This window comes from Typopeltis vanoorti, chromosome 24, assembly GCF_054136105.1.
Source record: "Typopeltis vanoorti isolate ZY-2024b chromosome 24, IOZ_Tvanoo_1.0, whole genome shotgun sequence".
Lineage (NCBI taxonomy): Eukaryota > Metazoa > Arthropoda > Arachnida > Uropygi > Thelyphonidae > Typopeltis > Typopeltis vanoorti.
The window spans coordinates 64,559,861-64,582,217 of NC_143572.1; the positions used below are offsets into that span (position 1 = coordinate 64,559,861).

The following is a 22,357-nucleotide window of genomic DNA, read 5'->3' on the forward strand; positions in this document are numbered from 1 at the left end:
TTCTTAGAGTAGAGTCGAGATGGTGACAGCGTTTAGACCTTTCCCAATAATTTAATTATATGCTGGTGTCCCTCAAACACACACATTTTTTTTCATAACTCATCCATATTTTATTCTATATTCATATTCTAATTCATTTTATTCATAAATCATCCGAATATTTTGATTTGTCTAAATTTAAGATCTCAAAGTTCAATAAATAAATAAATAAATCGTCTGTGAATTCACTGTGATTTCCAAAGTGATCTTACTTAAATATGCATAACACATCAACGACACCATTTGTTCATTTAAGTTAGACATTTTATTTCACAGATATTTTTACAATGTAATATGCAAAAATAGGAATTTACAGACATCACCACTGCCTGTGGTATTTTTCTTGTAACATTTCTCTGATTATAGATGTCTGATTGGCTGTTTTTGATACTGCTTCCCATACGAGAATTCCAAGTTCCAAATACACTAATATTAGCAACATTACTATAAAAGTAAGCAGCTGGCGCTTTTGAGATGGTTCTTGATTTTCACCTGCAAAGAAAAAAAAACTTATTGTTAGTGATGGAAAAGTTAACATATTACTATAATCCTAATACAGTAATTAGTTTTGGAAGTATCAAAGCTTTACAGAAACATACAAATTTGCCACATGAAACTGTGAAAAGTTGGTTAGCAACACAGCCTATTTATGTGAGACATAAACCCATTAGAAGAAAGTTTAAACGAAAGTCCCGACACTTTTACACACTTTTCAATGTGATTTGGCAGATATGTCATCCCATACAAAAGAGAATGGGGGCGTGTGTTTCCTTTTTGTGTGCATTGATTGTTTTTCCCGATTTGCGTGGGTTCGAACACTAAAGAAGAAATCAGCAGACGCTGTTGTTAATGCTTTCGAGTCCATTTTTAAAGAGGAAGTGCCATGTTACATAAACACTGATCAAGGAAAAGAGTTTTGCAACAAGAAAGTTTGTGCATTGTTTAAGAACCATAATATCATTTCTACACGACCAGGAGCGAAATGAAAGCACCCATTGCCGAAAGATTTATCAGAACATTAAAAACAAAGATCTACAAATGGATGACGTATAATAGAAGTAAAAGTTATACGAAAGTTTTGCCGACCCTTGTACGCACTTATAACCTTACCACACCGCACTATCGGTATGGCTCCTTCGAAAGTTAACCTTCACAACGAGGATCGTGTTTGGAAATATTTGTACGGAACCTAAGAGGAGACTACCAAACCAAAATTTCAAGTAGGTGTTAATGTGGTTTTAAGTGATGATACCCACAAATTTAGAAAAGGGTATTGGGGTAACTGGACACGAGAATTGTTCACTATTGCTCAGGTTATTAATAGAAACCCTGTAGTATGTAGGGTTCGCGGTCGGGACGAAGAGATAGTGGAGGGAACTTTCTATGAACCTCAACTGCAAAAGGCAGACATACCCAATTAACTTCCGGAAGACGTGTATCTAATCGAACAACTACTTAAACAGCGCATGCAGAAAGGAAAGATTCAGTATTTTGTTGTGGCTCGGTTATCCATCGTCGTATAATTCTTGGGTTCGTAGCGAAGATGTTTTACTTCACCCTTCCCAGTAACGCCAGTATGAAAATGTTTCCTACTAACACGCAAACGAAATTTCAAGTGGAATTACCACACGAGATCAGACTTAAAGGTAAATGGGAAGTTGCTCTCGCCGAAATTCATCTTCCGGGAGAATTTAATAATATAGATTCCGGCTACGATGAGATTCATATGATACATGGAGTTGGAGGAGGAGTCAACACTATCGACAGCAATAATGATAATAATAACAACAACATCACAGGAAATAAAATTTTCGAAAAGTCTAAAAAAGAATTTTACAAAGTTTACAAGATTCCCCATGGCAGTTACAATTCACCCTCTGAACTTGTTCAAGCAGTATTTGATGTGAGTTCTGTGATTACTGGAAAAAAGAACCCGAACAACACCATTTCTCTGACAGTTCCAAAAGATTATTACCTTTTGTTTCCCAAGGAGGCCCAGGGGTTGGATCTTCTACTGGGATTTAATCATATCGGTGTTAAACTGAAAGGCACAATCACTGGGAAATATCCAGTTGATATAAAGAGAGGTGTGCATATATTTTGTTTATTCTGATTTAATTCAAGAACAGATAGTTGGTGATACATGTGCACCATTGTTACGAGTTGAGTGCAGCACCAAGTGCTCCTTCGTTTTTGCTCACTCTAATTATTATCCGTTACGAAAACAAACATTTCAGTCAATTAGCATTGAAATTCGTTCTGACAGCGGCGAGTTGTTCCACTTTCGTGGCGGCATGACAATAGTTAAATTACACTTCCGACAAGATGAAGGATGACTGATTATCTCAGATATTACACACTGCAGGTAGGTGGGGCTCAAGTGTTTAGGGGGCCCCAATACAGCGTGGGTACGGATTAGGTAGCATTTTCAGAAATGCCTTCTCCTTTCTAAGTCCGCTTTTAAAACTTGCAGCTCAATTTGTCGGTCGTCAAGCCTTAAAAGCCGGTCAGCATATGATAGGAGATGTATTGGAAGGGGTACCTGTTCGTCGAGCCTTTATAAGCAGAGCATCAGAAGTTGGGAAAACCATTGCTGAAAAAGCTCAGAGCCGATTACTTCAGAGAGGTCAAGGAAGCAAGAAGAAGAAAACGATTACTAAAAAGCGCAAGCGAGATGACATCTTTTGCTGAAGATATGATGTCAGAGTTTGATCTTTTTTTTTTCCCACTCTCGTGTCATCTTGTGTGTAGAAAGAAGTTCTTATGTCACCTACCAACCAATATCCAGTACTGACAGTGGAGGTCCTGTGGAATTTTGCATACCAGGTACATCTGAAGAATACTTGGATTTGGGAAAATCATGCCTACGTGTTCGTGTGCGCATCACTGACAATGATGGTCAACCTATCGAAGATTCTTCAGTTGGTGTCGTGAATAAATTTTTCCATTCCCTGTTCAGCCAAATTGACTTTTTTCTCCAAGATAAACTAGTGAATGTGGCATCAGGCACGTATCCTTATAGGACTTATATTGAAAACCTACTAATTTATGACAGAGACGCTAAAAACAGTCAACTGACAAATGAACTATTTGTTAAAGATGACGTGGCTGATGTTAGTGATATGTTTACCAAAAGTGAATGTGGGATGCGTAGACGACAAGCTCGAATTAACCAATCGAAAAGTGTCCAGATGCTTGGGCGAATACACGCTGATATCATGCATCAAGACCGGTATTTGATCAACAACGTTTCTGTTCGTGTTCGTATGGTTCGCAGTTCTCCTGAATTTTGTTTACTGACTGCAAATGCTGATGCTAAAGCTAAAGTGCTAATTGAAGAGGCTACACTTTTTGTCCTCAAAAAGTGTAGCCTAACTGAGGTTATGGTGATGTGAACCTTTTATGAAAACATCAGCTATTTCCGTGCTGTCCTTAGTTTGGTGAACCAAATCATCGATTATGAGTAAATTTCTCACATTAGAATCACATTCAGGTAACTTCAAATCATTTACGAATTCTATGTTGTAATTTTTTTGAATTTATCCTGATTTTCACTGTAACAGTAAACGATTCTCTCCGGTGTTGGTTTGATTAATTTTTTACAATGTTCTATGAGAGACAACACGAAGGTTGTTTTTCCTGACTGAGTAGCTCCAGAAATAATGCATGTAAATGGATGTATGAACATATCGAAAATGATAACATAATTAGACTGTGATTATTTTTATATAATCAGAGATCATGTAAAAACAGACATGATCTCTGATTAGTGGACACAAAACACCACAACACAATACGATAGCTGCACTGGATGAACGAATTGCCGTAACTGAAAATGCACTGGAGTCGATTGTTTTTCCTTATAGTACTGTTTACCTGACTCTTGCCCTGACCGTTCCTTCTAAAATGAACCTTTCGCGCAGATGACTCACAGACATGTATCCGCATACTGTTGGATATGATGTTGATGTAAGATTATCTAACTTTGCGACATCATTGGGCAAACCTCTGTGGTTCGAAGGGTATTCTATATTATTTGTCCTTATTATGTTAAGTATTTTATCCTCAAACAGCGTTTTTGATGTTAGAGCATGTGACTAGGTCTCTCACTCATATGTCCAAAATTGTTAGGATGGAAAAAACATATATACCATTAGGTGGTGATGCTGGTGAAAGGGTACTCGAGAGGGTGACAGTGGTCTTCCCTGCAATGCTCACCCCCATCCCATCCCCTCCTTCAGAAGATGTCCGCTCACCCTAGTGGAAATGAGCGAGCTCGTCATTGCGGCGATCTATTAGCGATGCCACTTCCAACTGATACTGATAACTTCGGAGCAAAAAAAAGGCAAAAAAAAACGCGTTTTTTTGCCTTTTCAGTTGTTTTTTGTGTCCAGTAAAGTCTGTTTTTACATGATCTCTGATTATATAAAAATAATCACAGTCTAATTAATGCTATCATTTTTTCTATGTTCATACATCCATTGACATGCATTATTTCCGGAGCTACTCAGTCAGGAAAAACAACCTTCGTGTTGTTTCTCATAGAACATTGTAATCAACTAATCAAACCACCACCGGAGCGAATCGTTTACTGTTACAGTGAAAATCAGGATAAATTAAAAAAATTACCAACATAGAATTCGTGAATGGTTTGAAGTTACCTGAATTTGATTCTAATGTGAGAAATTTACTCATAATCGATGATTTGGTTCACCAAACTAAGGACAGCACGGAAATAGCTGATGTTTTCATAAAAGGTTCACATCACCGTAACCTCAGCGTCATTCCACTGACACAAAATTTATTCTGTAAAGGAACATATTTTTGGACAATTTCTCTCAATAGACACTATGTTATTGCATTTAAAATTCCCCGAGACTCTTTACAATTTTTACATTTAGCTTCCCAAGTATTTCCAGGACAAACGAACGTGTTAGTTCAGATTTATCAAGATGCAACACGGGAACACCACTCATATTTAATTTTAGACTTTAGACAGGAAACACCTGATATTTTACGCTTAAGGTCACGGATTTTGCCAGGAGAAGAACCCAATACAGTGTTTATTCCTGAATGGCTGATAGACTCAAACGCTATGAATATCTCATCAAGTACTTATCTCATTCCTCTCCCAAACAAGCAAATGATGCTTTAAAACACTGCACCTCGAGCCAAATCACGATGCTGTATGAAATCTAAAAAATGTTATATCTAGTGATATTCCACTAAATAACGCCTACGAAGGAAAAAAATAATAAGAGCACTAAGCAACAAATCGCTTCCCTTCATTACTAGAAAAAAACTGGTTTTACAACACGGCGGAGCATTAAGTTCCCATTATTAGGCAGGATTGTTGTTCCTTTATTGAGTTCACTTATTAGAAAATGAATCATATGTTTAAAAAAATTATGCTCCTCCAATCACCACAGGAGCGTAAACTGTACACACGAGATGATGAGATGAGTGCCATTTTAAAAATGAGAAATAAACATTCAGATGAAAAAGTAAAATCTTATTTAAGTACACTGCAGAAGTATTTACGTTTGAAAAACAAATTGGTTCACACAGAAGGAGAGCAACAGGCTGTCACATCTGGAAGCTACACTGAGCAAAGCGAATACCCAGACTCTTTCCCGTCAGCCATAAACATCAGCCGGTCCCAGTGAGGAAAATGCTTCCAGTCCACTCCCCGCCCACAGGAGAGCTCGAAGAACCAGTACCAAGTTCGTCTTTTTATCTCCCCGAAAGCTGCGTGGGAATAAGAAACTGGTTTGGAAAAAATGGTAAGTGAAAAAAAACAATTTTTTTTAATTACCTTTTATTTTCAGTAAATATTCTGTTACAGCATTTGTGACTACAATATCATTTAGCCACAAATCCTTAGAATAACATTTGCTAATAATATCTTGCATAGAAATACCACGACATCTCAATATTAAAAATATACACAGTGCAAACCACACGCGAACAGATTCCTCAGCTTGTACAGGTACACTATTATAATGCCATTGATTAGTGTTGATATTCAGAAAGTTAACAATATTGCTTTCGGGTGGACGACCGAAGCTATCGAAAAAATCGCCGCGTTTGTCTTTAATATAGATAGCTTGCCAATGTTGTCCTGTCAACTAGGTCGGATCTGTGTTCACGACGAACATCGACTGTTGTTGTCTGATCGGATGTTGTGGCAATTTATCATGAGCACAAACTCTTAAACCCACTTTTCTTGTGGTGGGTTCTAACTCTAGTATTCTTACTAATTGTTCAGTGCTCATAGTCCTGTAACACAGAACGATCCTTTGTTACGGATAACGTACACTCAAATTCTGCATAAAGAACCACTGTGATGTTTTCAGGAAGAGATTGAGCAAATTTAACTTCGAGTCACACACTTCCTCTTCTTAACAGACTGACATGGGGGGCAACGGAATTTTGATCTGGCGATAAGTCAAATCCATAGAGAACGTTCCCTTTACGTATTCCTCATAAGAAATGTCATTACCACAGTCTCTGTTCCATTTGCCTAGCGATGTGAACAGTGACATGTAACATCTTCTAGAATTCCTTACTTTGAGGTTCGGAGTCAAAGGTTGTGAGGGATACTCAATACCGTCAGTTGTCACCCCAAGAAAATTCAGATTGAAATGATGAAAATTAAATGGATTTCTGTTGAAAGTGCCATTAAATCCATCACTAGCGACCTGTCCAATAATTAATTAATCTAGATGTATTTCAACTAGATACAGATGGTCTCGTGTGGCATCTGACATACCCTTGGGAATCCAAAAATAAGACACTTGCACTCGATTGATGGGATATACCATGTTTGACTTGTCTAACACAGACAGGTGAGCCAGTTGAATCTTTGTGTTTATTTTGACTTTGCGGACAAAACGTGTAGCCTCTTCAGTTTGCACTTCAGCTTTAGCATCAGCATTTGCAGCCAGTAAACAAAATTTGGGAGAACTGCGAACCATACCAACACGAACAGAAACGTTGTTGATCAAGTATCCGTCTTGATGCATGATATCAGCGTGTTTCGCCCAAGCATCTCGACACTTTTCGATTGGTTAATTCGAGATTGTCGTCTACGCATCCCACATTCACTTTTGGTAAACATATCACTAACATCAGCCACGTCATCTTTTGTCAGTTGACTGTTTTTAGGTCAGAATTTAGTAGCTTTTCAATATAAGTCCTATAAGGATACGTGTCTGATGCCACATTCAATCTAGAAAAAAGTCAATTTAACTGAACAGGGAATAGAAACATTTGTTCACGACACCAACTGAAGAATCTTCAATAGGCTTACCATCATTGTCAGTGATGCGCACAGAAACGCGTAGGTATGATTTTCCCAAATCCAAGTATTCTTCAGATGTACCTGGTATGCAAAATTCCACAGGACCTCCACTGTCAGTACTGGATATTGGTTGGTAAGTGACATAAGAACTTCTTTCCACACACAAGTTGACACGAGGGTGGGAAAAAAGATCAAACTCTGACATCATATCTTCAGCAAAAGATGTCATCTCGCTTGCGCTTTTTAGTAATCATTTTCCTCTTCTTCCTTCCTTGAGCTCTCTGAAGTAATCGGCTCTGAGCTTTTTCAGCAATTGTTTTCCCAGCTTCTGGTGCTCTGTTTATAAAGGCTCGACGTACGGGTACCCCTTCCAATACATCTCCTAACATATGCTGACCGGCTTTTAAGGCTTGACGACCGACAAATTGAGCTGCAGGTTTTAAAAGTGGACTTAGAAAGGAGAAGGCACTTCTGAAAATGCTACCTAATCCGTACCCACGCTGTATTGGGGCCCCCTAAACACTTGAGCCCCACCTGCCTGCAGTGTGTAATATCTGAGATAATCATCATCCCTCACTTGTCGGAAGTATAATTTAACTATTGGCTTGCCGCCAAGAAAGTAGAACAATTCGCCGCTGTCAAAAATTTCAATGCTAATTGACTGAAATGTTTGTTTTCGTAACGGATAATAATCAGAGTGAGCAGAAACGAAGGAACACTTGGTGCTGCACTGAACAACTCGCAACGATGGTGCACATATATCACCAACTATCTGTTCTTGGATTAAATCAGAATAAACAAAATATGCGGCTACACCCCTCTTTATATCAACTGGATATTTCCCAGTTATTGTGCCTTTCAGTTTAACACGAATCTGATTAAATCCCAGTAGAAGGCCAACCCCGGGGCCTCCTTGGGAAACAAAAAACATGATCTTTTGGGACTGTCGTTTACTGCACATACAAAGGTACAACTGACGAGACAACAGAATACTAATTTTCGTATTCAAGAATACCTCATTAGAGAAATACCTAGACTCAGTGGCGCAGCATGTCCAACCGAAAATTATAACCCACATATCAAGAGTTGCCGGAACCGTGCAAATGTACTTTAATAATGTATATTGGACGATATGTTAATTGAAAAAAAAAAAGAATAAACATCGGAGCATGCCATATGAATGTGTCACTAATCGCGCTAGCGCCCACGAAAGTAACGGTATGAAAGGTTCCACCTCAAATAAGCCACCAAATGCTTCGCCCATTACTGTCAAAATACGGGGCCGTAAAGGTTAAAATCAGAACACTAGGAGCCTCTACCACTAGGCCTGAGTTCCTCCACATAAAAAAGGTCCAGAAGACATGCTGTAATGTACTTTGCAGACAACAAAATCTGCCCCATATCTAAAATAATAAATACGAAAATAGACGGAAAATTTTACGCCTTTTATATTACTGTTGCTACTCAGTGCTTCTACTATCCTGAAGAAGGTCATATAAGTATAAGTAGATTATGCTCATAAATATATATATATGAAAATGCAATCCAAAACCACAAAGCATCCAAACAAACAAGAAAATTCTCAAGCACAAAACAGAAATACCGAGGAGACAAAAACAAGTGGCGCAAACCAAACTCGGCTTTAAGAGGAACTTATGCCCATATCGTCTAAAAGCCATCCTAGAGAAAAGTTAATAGGAAATAGATGACAAGTAACAAACTTGTAAAAACATAACGAAGAGGAGCAAGAAACAAACGCAGAAAACAGTCAAAGATGACCCAATGCATCTCTGCCCCCAAACATTCCGGAACCCTCCCAACAGCCTGTGAATGGGGATGAGAAGGTTGAGCTAATTGAGTCCTCAGATGATGAATAAGAAACTGAAAATGCAGGGCTTCCTCACACTGAAGGCCCACTAACAAACTAGCAGCTTCAGAGCTTTCTTAAGAAAGTTCGTGACTCTTCACAAAAATGCTGACAGTATACGACTATACCGCCGATATCAATGGCCTTATAACCCAGGGGGAAGAATTAAGAACCATGCTGGCAAGGGGGGCAGGAATTAAATCATCAATCTCAGGAAAGAATATACAACCTGATCAACGGGTTTGAATCCCAGCGGCAACGTAATTATCCCTAAAGTAAGGGAGCATTCCTCCGCCAAACAGAATAAGCCAGGATGTAATGAGTACCTCAGTAAACTTTCTCTCATTAAACGTTAGAGGACGTGCCACATCACAGCGAAACAGGTTGGTCCTGCGGCATATACACTCTCTGTCCAAAAAAGAAACCGAACTTTTCGAAAATAATAAGAAACTAGTGGCGCCACCTGTTGTATCTTTTTGTTGTCGAAAGCGGCAACCTTCCTTAGTGTTGTGTCAACTGTTTATGACATTTGTTTCATTAGAAGCCAAGTTATTATGCCAAGAGTGACAATGTGTTTTGACGAACGGTCGGTTGTCACGATATTCATGAGAAATAACTCAGCACTCTGGCGTTTTCGGGCTTATACTCAAAACACCACGTTTCGTCACCAGTAACGATCGTTTCAAGGAAGTTTGAGTCCTTACGAGCGGTTTTAATGAGGTACTTGCAGTGTTCAATTCGATACATTGTTTGGTCCTCGGTCAACTTATGGGGAACAAATAGCTAATTCAATTTACGAAGTCCCAAACTCTCGGTCAAAATGTTGTGCACAGTTGATTTTGGAATCCCCAATTCATCTTCAATCAATCTCTCGGACGATTTCTGAGTTTCTTTGATGAAATCACGCACTTTTTGGACGGCCCAGCTTTTCGTCCTCCTCAAGCGTTTCAAAGATTTCCCACTTTGAAATCGCTTAAACCACTCGTGAACTTGAGTACGGGATAAGCATTCATCACGCATTCATATGCTTTTTGAAGCATTTGATGCGTTTCGGTAAAACGTTTACCAAGTTTAACACAAAAGTCAATCGCAGCTCTCAGTTTGAAACACATTTCCCGACCGATCGTCAAAACACACAGTCACTCTTGCACTATAACTCGGCTTTTAATGAAAAAAATGTCATAAATAGTTGACAACTATTTATGACATTTATGACAACTAACTCTGTCCAAAAAGAAACCAGTTTGGTTTCTTTTTGGACAGAGAGTGTACTTGCCCACAGGCCAGAAATAATTTTTCTGCCCGAAACTAACTTCCATTCCACCAGCAAAGTTTAAGATCAGCACCGGAAGAACTGGCCGTATATCACATACCACCGCCCTGCATAAAACTTCACGGACCAGAAGTCAGTATTGGATTCCACAAAAAAAGTACCCGAAAATTAGGAATTATCAATACTTTTCCTGGGTGTATAATATGAAGACATTTGAAGATAATGTCAAATGAAGTGAGATGTCTTCAAACGAAGACATTTCTTCATTTGAAAATGTCTTAAAATGAAGTGAAATGTCAAACGAAATGAAATCAACATGAAAACAGCCTGCGCCTGTCTTCATACAGATGAGGATATCTCAATCTTGTCCATGAAGATTCAAAAAACCATTTGAATCTGATTTGATCTGCCAACTATATTCACTGCTAAGCAGTAAGATACAGATACCTTGGACATACAAGACTAGACAGCGCAACAGTTTCATAGACAGAAGCGACTGATCATCTCTTTGAAGCAGTCAAACAAAACATGAGAAGTCGTAATCTAAATTAGCATCATCACCACAGGCAAGACGATACCAAAAAGACTTTCCCACCAAGATTGGAATCCACAGAATCAACTCCTGGCTGCGCAGGGCAACTGGATCAGAGTCTAGTTTCCAACATAGAAGTGACATCATTGCTCCCCTCCCGAAGAAATAGATTTCCGTGCTTAGCAGTGAATGATGATCCTCTGTTACTTTCATGTAATTATGTAATATTGTCTTCTGGCAACTGTTATTTTCGTGTAAGTTGTAGTATCACTTTATAATAACTGCTATTGAAAAGTGTAACATCTTATAACAACTGTTATTCTTATGTAATTTATCTCAACAATCAATGAGCATATAACTTCTCTGCCTCACTGCAGACCTGTTAATCCTGTGCATAAGATTATTAATTTAAAATTAAGAATATATACTCTGGAATTAATTAAAAATAAATAAATAAACCAATTCAAGTGATGATGTGGAGAAACACGGAGGTTTCCAAATCCGAGTCAAGACCGAAGTGAGAAGATTAAATATTCAGTTTGACTAAACATCGCCAGCACATAAAACTAAATCAGATAAATTTACATTGATCACTTTCTAGGAGATAAAAAATTCACTTATGAAATGTACAGCTGTGTATTTTCATATTTAAAACAATTGGTTAAGAATTCGTTTCATTTGTAAGAAGTTTTTATTTCTAATTTCAACTGTACAAAAATAGCACAAAGTTAAACTCAACTGTACAATAACATTTTTAAGGACTTGTCCAGAGGGAATGTTCCGAATCTTTCTTTTCACAATGACCGTTGGTCTCTGAAATAAGAAATTTCATCAAAACTTATAATATTCAGAAATTCTTTATATTCAAATAGTGATATCACTTCATATCAAAAAGTATTTATTTTTATTTATATAGCGATATTCATCAAGGACATTGTTTTAGTAAATACAGGTGGGATTTTTTATTTGTATTTTATAAGTTAAGAATGGATTTTTTGTGCAGCAATTTTTTTGTTACAAAATACCAAAAGGTGTTTTGTAACAAAAAAATTTTTTGTATAAAGATTTTTTTGTTACAAAATACCAAAAGGTGAACTTCAATAAGATATTCTGTTATGTTGAATTACTGGTTAACAATTCGTCATTTAAGAGGAACAAACTTTACAAAATTAATATAAATAATCAAAATTCAAGTGTATACGTAGTTTATCTGTAATAAGAAAAAAAAAAGAAGAAGGTATTATGGAATATACGCAATAATTTAAAATGATTACAATTATGTATTATAATTATTATAAAATGATTACAATTATGATTATAATTATTATAGAATGATTAAAATTACTACGTTTCCTGTTTTTCTGCATTAACATAAAGTCCCGCATACAGAAACTGTTTCACAGAGAATCTATACCTTAGGTGGGCAAACTGTGGCTCGCTAGCTGCATCCGGCTCCCAAATATACTCTGTGCGGCTCCAGAGACAATATTGATTTTCACTGCAAGTTTTCCTAATGTTTTATATTAATAATCTATAGTAGAATAGTATTTACCGATATTAGAATATTTTATTTGTAAGTACTTTAAATATAAGTGAAAAACAAATATTTTGAAACTTTAAATTTTTAGCTTTAAATGGTAGCAGTCAAAAGGGTTGTTAACGTGGATTTTATTATCGTATTTGGTTGGTAAAACGTGTTTCGATATTTCATGGCCAGTGTCGCTCCTGCCAAAATTAGTTCCAAAAGTGACTACTGTGATCGCTGCATTACCCAAAGCCTCCGTTACCCACCTGGACTCTGCCTCATCACTCTTCATGCAGTACACACAAGTTACACGCTTGTGGTGGTAGAGGAACACAACTAGTGTGGTGTAGATAAGTACTTTTCTGATTAATACATACTTAAGACTGATTTTAGTAAAAGTTTAAAATGCCTGAGCAACAGATGTCATACAACCATCAGCCACTTTGAAGCCAGTAATTTAAAGCGCCACCATGAATGTAATCATAAAATTGATTTTTGATTGATTGATTGAAACTATTGATATTTTCTGATAACCCTTTAATGTATGGGATGGCTACGGTTTTACTGTCATCTATATTATTTTTTGATGAAGTTTTATGAAGAACTTTATTAATAGATTTTTGTTATAGCCATTATTTATAAATGCGTTGCTAATAATCTTTAATTCTTGTTTAAGAGCTTGTTGATTAGAGCAAATTGTTATAGCTCTGTTTTTAAGGGTGTTAATGACTCCAAATTTTTGCGATGGTGGTGATATGAGTTAGCATGTATATATTGGCCAGTATGTGTCGGTTTGCGGTAAACCGTGAAGGATAGACAACATGAGGGAAGACGTATGACCTGGCTTCCGACTACTCTGGTTTTGGGACAACGTACTGCTGTGAATCTTATTATATGAATCAGAGTAATGAAATTTATCATGTCAACACATCGTGCTGTCTTCATTGAGTCTCTTAGAACAACTTTGACATCTTACCAGCCAGATTTAAAACTATTAACTGCACAAATGAAGAATCAATCAAAGCCCTCAACGAATAGAAATTAAACATATTCTTCTTTGGTGAGTAGGACTACTCTATAGTTGTGTTTTTTATTATTTATAAATACAATTTTAAAATATTATTTTCTGCGGCTCTTGAACTTTCAGAAGTGTATTATATGCGGGTCTTATTACCGAATAACTTGCCTACCCCTGTACTATAGGTTGATCAACCAACTTCTAGTGCATGGGCTCAAAAAAAAATAAAATAAAACAAAAAATAATAAAAAAATATATAACATTCTCGTGAATTAAATGCAAACAATTTTTTATACATCACATGCACTCACTAAACTTAGCTTTTTATGTAATTTCAGACAAAGGACGCTAAAATTTCAGTAACTTAATTCTCAATGAAAACGTAACTAAGATTACATCAAAAAATGAACTATAACTCAAAACAAACAAGATTAAATACACAACCTGTCCATTGTATCAAAAAAGGAATATATCGTTGCCAAAAGGCACATTGCCTCGAACGAAGTCCACGACCTACAGAGCTAGACTCTGGCTTATCGAAGATTAAATATTCTTTACTTTCTGCTGTGTAAACAGGCCATGTTTCGCTCTCTTCAGAGCCATCTGGTGATACATTGGGGTTCCTGAATTAAGAAAAAATTGCAGGAATTTAATTTAACTCAACATAATATGGGTAAAAAATTTTATCATACAATACGGTTAATCAAATCTAATTTTAATTACGGATGCAATTGTACCCACATTTTAATTCTGATTGCTATGATGGAGGGGGGGGTATTAAGAACTTCTCATGTTAAAATCTAAATTTTGGCATTGAAGAGCATACTCTGTTAGATTAAAACTAATGGGAAACACTTAGAATTGAGGATTCAGAGGAAAGTGCAGAACATGTAAATGATCGTAAACCAAGCTATTTACTGATAACCTTCATCATCATAACAGCAACATTCAGTCACTACTACTAGCATCGTATAAAAGACAATTAAAAAAAGAGAGTCAGGAATATGGTTGCCTACTAAATAGGGAATGCTACTTGAAGATTGAGAGGTGATTCTATGTGTATGTTCAGTCAGAACAATATGGCTGCTTCCCAGCTTGGACAATTCTAAAGGAAGATTTTTAAAAAATAAGGTCACTTAAAGTCTTATTTTTTGAAAATTCGTAGCAAATGCGGGTTGTTTTTCGAATTTTTCGAATATATATATATATATATATATATACACACACGAGAGATAATTAATATATTTTCATTAATATATGACATTAATGAATATATCATTATCATGAATAAATCAGTATTGAGAATAATAATAATATTTTCTTACTAATAAGTTTTGATAGTATTAAACTTTAAACGGTCAATGACGGATCACATCACTGGCAAAATGGGAATGCGGGAATTGTTGGCCTGTGATAAGATGGATAACTTGATATAGTTTATATACCGCACTTTTCGGTATACCAGAAACACCATTGCCTTGCTTTGCCACAATGATATTTTTACTTGCAATTTTACTTCCAATGATTCTCATTCGAAGTCGCTCAGGACATGATCTTTATCCATTTCCAGCAGTCCATCATTTTTGTGTAACCGAGACTTGCGCCCTCTTGTGAGCTACTTGTTGAATTCCATGTAAAAGAATTACGACTCTAAGATTTTGGATACCGCTAAATCGAGCATGGGTGTTGATACTTTGCATTCAAAGTAATGTGTGATCTTGCAATATACACTATTGTCCAAAACCTAAGGAAGAACACTATTTCTGAGGACTACAACCACAAATCCAGATAAATCAGCTTGTGGCGATTTCTATAACTGATTTCGCGTAGAAAGCGGGTACACATTGAAAATTTTGAATCGCCCACAGAGTCCCGTGGCTACACATAATAAAATCACTTAAGTATGTTGTTGGCACACTCTCCCTCGATGAGTCTTTGGACTCCCTGGAGGTGTAAAGTTCAATGTCTTGTAATTTCTAGAGACATTATCTAGTTGATTTGAAGAAGAGAAGAGTTTTTGGAAAGCTTGAAGAAGGCTGCAGAATTACTTCTGTTGATAAAGAGTTTCGAATTTCACACAGCGTTGTATCCAGTCTCTAGGCAGGGTTTCAAAGTAATGAAATTTGTGTGCTAGAAATTGCTTAAATGTTGCCCTCGCTCTACCAAATAGCATGAAGACAGAGTTTTTGTTCTAACAGCAAAACGTAATCGACGCACCACAGCAGGTCGATTTGCAAGTTGGCTCCATTCAAGCACTGGTAAGCGAATATCTCGACAACCTGTTGCAAGACGTCTGAGAAAAGTAGAGCTATACGACCGAAGTATCTACTCTGCGTCCCGATATCCATAGCTCATTGTAGAGAACATTTTTCAGTGGTATTGTATTCATACAAATTGTACAAGATTCCAATAAGGTAATGTACTCTTTACAGACGAGGGTCGTTTTAGTCACTCCTATTCTAGGAGACACTTGATCTGGCGAAAGTGGCACTGCTTACCATCCTGTTCTTGAAGGGATAAATGCGGCTGTCGTGTGAGGAGACATTAAGCTTAATAAACGCACTGAGCTGTAAATAGGGACTAATCTAGTGAACGATATCGCAAAGCAGTTCTTCACCTTAATGTTTTATTGTTCCGTGAAAATGTGGGTGAAGATTTCATTTTAATGAATGACAAGGGCACACTACATCATACTAGAGCAGTTTAGATACTTCTGGAGACCATGGATATTAATTGAATCGAGTGGCCAGCAAGCGCTCCAGATCACAACCACATAGAACAGATTTGGGAAACAATTGAGAGACGCAGTCTTTAAAATGCGTCGCTGCTCATAATTCTCGTTATTTCCCTTGGATAAGGGGAATTTTGAGCAGGGCCTTATCCATGCTCTGAAGGAGAAGTGTGCCAGTTTGCTTCAAGGCCTCCTGAATCACTTGGTTCTAAGTGTGGTACGCCGTTGTAATGGTACGACGCGAACTGTATTGCAGTTCGAGGTGGACATATTCCATACTAAAATGTCTCTCCGCATAGTTTTCTGTAAGCACTGTACATTAATTCCTTAACTACGACATTAGGAAATTTGTATCTTTTGCCAAAAACGTATTGCTATTTAATTTGTACGAAATTTAGAACACATTTTTGATAATATAATTTATTAATATGCTGATGAAGAAAAATTATGTCCAGATTTGACTGTAGTCGTGAAAAAAAAAAATTATACAGCTAAAAATATAGTTCAACCTTAACTTTTGGAGACCAGTGTAGTTAGCGCGAACAGAAATCTTTTTATTTATTTATTTATTTATTTTTGTTAAAACCTGCACTCGCATAACACATGCGTTGTTACTTGGTTTATTAAAAATTGGCGGAAATTTGGAGTTAAAAAATGGCAATTTTCAGAGATGTAATTAATAATTGTCTGTCCATCACCTTGTGAGTACATTAAGTTGGTCGATTGCCAGCTGCGGAATTCAGTTACTTATGTCGAAGAGGAAACCATATTTTTCTACATGTGACATACACAATACCTTCACTGGTGCGCGGGCGCGCGCGCAAAAATAATTATTGGATGTTTCATGGAATAAATAACTAATCAAAAGAATGTGCTATTGAGACCCAGACATCATCGAAACACGTTTTTTTTTTCTTTTTCATGTCACTTCAGGACTGTAATAAACATTGGAATAGTCTTACAACGAGCAATGATATTCTTCCAACACTGAAACACATTTAAAGGCATCCACACACCCCTCTGTGAGATTAGCACTCGCAATCGCTTGATTGGAGAGTAGAAGTGACTTCGTTTTTGTTAGACGGAGTTCACTCGTCATCCGTCAACCTTTGACATTAAGTGGAGTTGATTCACCCTCACCTGCTGACGAGATTATCGTCCAACCTGATTTAAAGTAAAAGGTAAACTCCAGCAGAAGATGCTCCAAAATTAAGGAAAATTGCTGGATAGTATTCGCACAAATAAATAATCCGGATCATCTTGAGCCAGAAATAATAATTTGAAGATAATCTGGGAACAAAATTTTGGTGAAAAAAAATAGAATTCGAATATTCAGTGAATTAATCTATTACACCACTGACTGATAACATTACCGAAGAAACTTGTCGTTTAAACAAAAAATGGTGCATTATTGCCCACGGTTAGTACATCCAGTAAACGAGTTAAGTTCAAATAATTGAAACGCGACAATTTCTTTAGGAATTATCAAATATTAATGAAATAATATTCGTGAGAATAGCGTAGAGGGTTATACAAACATTAATTTCGAATTGACATTGGTCACTTGATATTTAGCTAGTTCTACTAACAAGGACGGATAAAAATGTTTTTGACCAGTTGCTTTCTATAAACAAGGTTTCTATAAGCAAGAGTGCAATCTGCGCTTGCTTCGCCAGCCCTCCCAAGATAAAAAGGAAAACTGTGAAAAAAATCTACAACTTTACGAATAATACAGCATGCTAATCACTTAGCCACTTTCATGAATTAAGTGAATCAAAATATACAAATTTTAAAAACAACACAAAGCTAATAAATATTCACTGCAAAATAAATACTTATCACAACATCAATCTTACCCTGATCTGGCGAAATTTGCCCACATTCGCATTAGTCTTTTCGACAGCTGTATATCTTGTGATCCACTTTTCAATGCTTCATTCAAATATAAGCCCATCGAATACATATGGTCTGAACCATGACTAACTCCCTTCCACTTCGGAGAAAAATCTTTAAAAAAAGGAGGTGACTGGTACTGAAAACTGTAAAGATAGACATTATTTTCGGCATTCGCAAAACTCCTAGCAAATTGTTCCGTAGGACACACAAAACAACGATCACTAACTGATTTCTCCACACCACCAACGAAATCCGATTCTGTCCAATCTGTATATTCCTGGATAATGGCTTCTACAACTAACTCATCACTCGACGGAGAAAATTTCCTCAAAGCTTCTATGAATTCTTCATGTGTGATAGTAAGGTCATCGTCCGTTTTGAAAATATCAGGAAGATAATTAGTGAGGAACATACTTCCTTCATTCAAAGTAGTTCCAAGAAGAATACTCGTATTTTTGAACTGCTTAGTTTTCAGTATCATTTCTGGATTATCATTAATAAACATTCCATCTACTACAGGCACAAATGAAAATTCAAGAATTACTTGTAAATTAATTTCTTGTTCCATTAAATCTTTTGCCTCTTTCTGGCGTAGGCAATCCAGGACAGTGTCAAGGTCATTCTTCTCATGTGGGCAGTTAACTAGTTTAGCTAGTTGAAGACCTTGTTCAATGGCATTTGTTCTGTCACGTACGGCCCAAGAGGATGTTGCAGTTCCACCCTGTATAATGGCCCGATTGAACAATTTTTCACTGAGGGGTGATAACAGATGAAAACTTACACTTGCACCTCCAGCACTTACTCCAAAAAGAGTAATGGATTCAGGATCCCCTCCAAAGGCAGCAATATTCTCCTTTACCCAGCGAATGGCCAATGTCTGGTCCAGCAACCCTGCGTTTCCTGGTGCATCGGGACGCCCAAAATAAAGGAAACCTAAAGAAGCAACTCTGTAATTCATTGACACTACAATAACATTTTCTTCGGAAACTAAAACCTTGGGATCGTTAACAAATATATCGGTAGATCCCATAACGAATCCTCCACCATAAATGTAAATCATAACTGCAGCCTTCTTCGGCTGTGGATGTGGGACCCATATGTTTAGCTTCAGACAGTCTTCATTAGGATTCTTGGGAGCAAATAGAGCCATCTCTTTTTCAAACGCTTTATTCATCATAATCTTTGCCTGCATGCATGCATCTGGTAACTCGATTGCTTCCAGTGTATCCGTCCATGGCTCGATAGGTTCTGGTGGACGGAAACGTTTGTCACCTACAGGAGGTTTAGCATATGGAATACCAAGAAAAGCTGTAACCGATTTCTCACCTGGTGTTGGTATATTTTTACCTTTTATTTTACCGTATTTAGTGTTGACAATCAAATCTTCAGATGTTGCTTGGGTATCATCACAAAGCCAGAAATATGCGACAAGTCCAACAATAAATAAATGGAAACTTCTGAATTTCATAGTAGGCAATTTTTTCAATTTACTGTTGGAATTACCTTGGGAAAATTCTGCAAGAAAATACAAAATCAGTTGAAATGTAACAATGGTTATGTGAAATGTTAAGACAAATATAACCCCTCCAACTCAAAGTTTATATAATTTAGTATGAATACTATATATATGATACTATATAAACTGTATATCAGGGGCAAATATTCCAGTTGTGTGGTGCTCATCAACCGAATAGCAATATCACCGATATTACATTTTTGCATTTATTCCTGGTAAAGTCTTCCCTAATTGTTTCCAGACTTCGCTTGATACCTAAAATTAAACACAATATACTAATGCTCCATGAAGAGGACACTTTTCATGTGCAAAGATTCCATCACATTCGCGTTAATAGACCGGGTGTGGGTTCAAAATGATACATCTTTGAGCCCTTTAAAAGGATGTTCAGAAGGCGTAATGGATCAAACTCTTTGCGTTCAAACTCAGAAGGCGAATCAGGGTGAGCTTTGAGACAATAGCACCTAGAGGCTATGATAGGTTATTATGTCAACCAATCCAATTCAACGTTGTCATTTGTAATGAGTTACTGCTTTTGTTTTCTGGGTTTCATCCGTTTTGCGTGCGTTAAGTATGAACTGACATGGTAGGCAAGTTTTTATATATAATATAGAGAAGTTTTTAATATATAATTTTCGATAATTTTGTAAATTTTTTGCCTATATTTACAATTGTAAACAGTATTGTAGTCGAAGGAGGGAAGCCTCGGCCTCCTCTTCCAAACTTTACACCTTTGAGTAATTCCAATATACCAACTAAATATAGCATTCTCCTTCATTATTGGTTTCCAATATACAGTATCTTAAGACAAACACATTGTCCCCCACTCTGCGCAAATTTGGTTACAATTAATTGATAAATTAATAAGTGAAAAAATTGCTCGAACTTCGAAACCTTTTACTGATGGAGAATTTAATAAAAATTGTATTTTAAGTGCAGTCGAAATCATACGTCCCGAAAAAAAGCAAGCAATTCAAAGCCTATCAGGAAATACAGTTGTAGAGCGTGTTGAAGATATAGCAGACAACTTCCAAGATACATATATCGCGTTTCGGTTCACTAGCCTGACAGCTGTTTCGAACCAACTGATCCACATCAGAGACTAGGCATGAAACGTAAGAGGACAAAACCCTCTATCTATCAAACAGCAGCAATCATCTCATGTCAGAAAGCTACCAGGAGTACCACTCACGTGATAAGTGAACTCTCTGTAGGTACATATAAAAATGGAATTAATATGGGTATATAATATCCTTTTTTATGAATATTTACTTCTGTTAGATGAAGGTGTTTAGGCTCTTGTTTTAGTGTTTTAATAAAGAATGTCGCGATGTGAAATGTTATGTTTGATTTTTGTTTGATTTCATGACTTAAATATTCGAGTTCCCAGGATAAAGTAATCCTACTTTTCAATCCGAAATCAGTAAAACACATCCACTACCCCCCTCCATACACACATCGAGAGAGATAACTTCTATTCCTAGTAGAGACGATGTCCTCAATCTCCGAAAAATCAGCATTTTGCAGCATCATACCGATTTTAAAATCTTAGGGCCAAAGGATTTAATCTTTCACTCTCTTTGCGATCTACAAAGCAATATAATGCTTTTTTTTCGTTTAGACAGTATAAAAATTGAAAAAGTAAATGATGGCACTTGATCGCCCGAAGAAAGACATTTATTACTTAGAAAATACATTTTCTAAGCCATTCTTCACCTGGTTCCTGAGTTAGTTGATCCCTTGCACGGGCAAGTGGATTGTTTTTTCCTGAAACTCTATTTTTCGTTCCATCAGCTCAAGAAAATCCATTTCAGACAATCCATATGTAGTGTTCAAATTAGAGATCACGAGATGGGGGCACTTGTCAGCCGTCTCTTCACCGGATGCCGGACACTGTTAGTAATAATCTTGAGCGAGCTATCTGTAATTGACCTCCGTTTAAGATTAAACTGCCCGCTCGGTCTCCAAAAGTTATATAGGGCTAAACCGGACTCGCCTATTCCCATTAAATGGAATCAAAGGCGTTAGCATTTTTTTTTAAATGGATATGATAGTTATTTTTGTTCTGAATGTACTGAAAAGCCGTCTATAGTCATTTGCAATAATGAAAGATAGAGAGCGATATAATCCTCTTAGAAGATCACAATTTCCTGGTTTATCTCATTCTTATTCCGTTTTACTCTTCAGTAAACACGGCGATTCTGTCGGAAAATGAGTACATATCCTAAATCAATTATAATTCCCTCGCAGTTTCTCACGAAATAATATAAAATTACATTCGAAATAAAGGTGGCGCTATTGTGTAATGCAAGATAAAATTAAACTTTGCGCAGGGCGACTGCCAAGTTCAACAATGGTAGGTATTATTTTGTTCTAACTTATACGGATGTGTCTCTACTGGTTGGCAAAAAAAAAAAAATTGCTGAACGTTGGCTATTATCGTGATCTGCTTAAAGGAAAAGACATGAAAATGCTTATTATTTTCATGTCTTATAAGATAAAATCGCAAGGTGTCAAGTTGAAGGATAAACTTTCGACAACCAATCAATTTTATTTCTTTTTTTTTTTTTTGGAATGTTTCACTGCAGGCGATTTAAAAACATGTCACTCTAGATGTTTTACATCTACAATGGCTATCTGAAGGTCTGCATCTTAAC

General features: G+C 36.7%; 1 pseudogene across 1 annotated transcript; it reads right to left on the bottom strand.

Moving 5' to 3' along the window:
- Positions 1–358: 358 nt before the first annotated feature.
- Positions 359–19,652, bottom strand: LOC150093327 (acetylcholinesterase pseudogene; annotated as a pseudogene). Its single transcript, XR_016550419.1, has 3 exons — positions 18,145–19,652; positions 14,002–14,180; positions 359–531 (listed from the first exon to the last, which is right to left on the bottom strand). The product of XR_016550419.1 is annotated as an acetylcholinesterase pseudogene (transcript).
- Positions 19,653–22,357: the final 2,705 nt, after the last annotated feature.